This window comes from Arachis duranensis, chromosome 4 (genome assembly GCF_000817695.3).
Source record: "Arachis duranensis cultivar V14167 chromosome 4, aradu.V14167.gnm2.J7QH, whole genome shotgun sequence".
NCBI classification, from domain to species: Eukaryota; Viridiplantae; Streptophyta; class Magnoliopsida; order Fabales; family Fabaceae; genus Arachis; species Arachis duranensis.
The window spans coordinates 39,592,747-39,593,222 of NC_029775.3; positions in this window are offsets into that span (position 1 = coordinate 39,592,747).

Consider the following 476-nt stretch of genomic DNA (forward strand, 5'->3'; position numbering starts at 1 on the left):
TTCTTCATGGCCACAACTTCATAGAAGTGGTCATGATGCACCCTTGAGATGAATCTCTCCATCTCCCATGACTCGGAGGTGAAAGCTTTTGCCTTCCCTTTCCTCTTTCTAGAGGTTTCTCCGGCCTTAGATGCCATAAATGGTTATGGAAAAACAAAAAGCAATGCTTTTACCACACCAAACATAGAAGGTTTGCTCGTCCTCGAGCAAAAGAAGAAAGAAGAGAGTAGAAGAAGAAGAAATAGAGGAGATGGAGGTGGCTTTGTGGTTCGGCCAAGGGGGAGAAGTAGTGTTTAGGTTGTGTGAAAATGAAGGAATGAAGATGGGTTTATATAGGAGTGGAGAGAGGGGTAGGGTTCGGCCATTATGGGTGGGTTTGGGAAGGGAAAGTGGTTTGAATTTGAATGGTGAGGTAGGTGGGGTTTTATGAAGGATGGATGTGAGTGGTGAAGAGAATAGTGGGATTTGATAGGTGA